Raw genomic sequence first — 1,053 nt, 5'->3', positions numbered from 1 at the left:
TTTGGGGGGGGGGGGGCTATATAATTCTTTGTTGCGATGGAGGTTGCATTTTTTTAGGATATTTAGCATCTTCCCTGGCCTCTGCACATCAGATGTCATAGCAAGCACCTCTTTCCTCCATGTTTCCATGGGTGAGAGTTGTGAGACATTTCATTTATACTTGATATTGTTGTGGGCCAAACTATATGTGCCTTAACCAGACAAACTCCATTTTACCCTGAGACTCCATTTCATGTGAGAAATTGTTCTTCCATGAGATTACCCTGCCTCTGCTACCTCCTGCTAAGCTAACACTCTGTCTGAGGACACGTGGAAACAATGTATTATTAAGAAATGCATTTGTAAGATGTTCTCCATTTAGATACCATTTTTCATGGGCAGTGTGCTGTACCCTAACCTGGGTCATTTTGACCCACTTCCTACATTGCTATGGGTTTTGACTTACTGGTATTTTGTGGGTTTTAGCTATAAAAATGTACCAAGCCTTCTGCAAAGGGGTGAAGATTGCAGAGGCAATTTACTTGCTGCCTTTCCATCCCACTGGTGAAGTCCCATGTCTTGCTCCAAAACCGACCTGGTGACTTATTTCAAATGCACCACCACAATATCATGAGTTGAACTCTATTTAATGATTTTTATCCTATATCCTGCATTGGATATGACAGTATGTCCCAAACTTCCTTTATTCTTCTTATTTCAACAAATAAAAATTCTGCAGTTAAAGATATTTTTCAGCCACAGTAGCACTCACTTAAGTGGCATTAGTAGCTGAAATGCTTTTTCTACAAGTGACAATATGTACATTCCAGGTGTTTCTCCTATAGATTTGGCTAAGGAAAACTGGAAATACTTATTAAGCATTATTGTTAGTGTTGTATAGATTTAATGCAATTACTATTAAGGCTCCAATGATGTTCTTTATAGAAATAGAAAAGGTAGTTATGAAATTTATTTGGAAAAAATAAGAGTTCCAGATGGGTAACCTGGAAATCCATATGTAAAAAAATGAAATTAGAACCCTGTCTCTCACCTTGCACAAAACTCAAATCAAAG

Source organism: Marmota marmota, unplaced genomic scaffold (assembly GCF_001458135.2).
Source record: "Marmota marmota marmota unplaced genomic scaffold, marMar, whole genome shotgun sequence".
In the NCBI taxonomy this organism is placed as follows: domain Eukaryota; kingdom Metazoa; phylum Chordata; class Mammalia; order Rodentia; family Sciuridae; genus Marmota; species Marmota marmota.
This window is presented reverse-complemented; position numbering follows the sequence as displayed.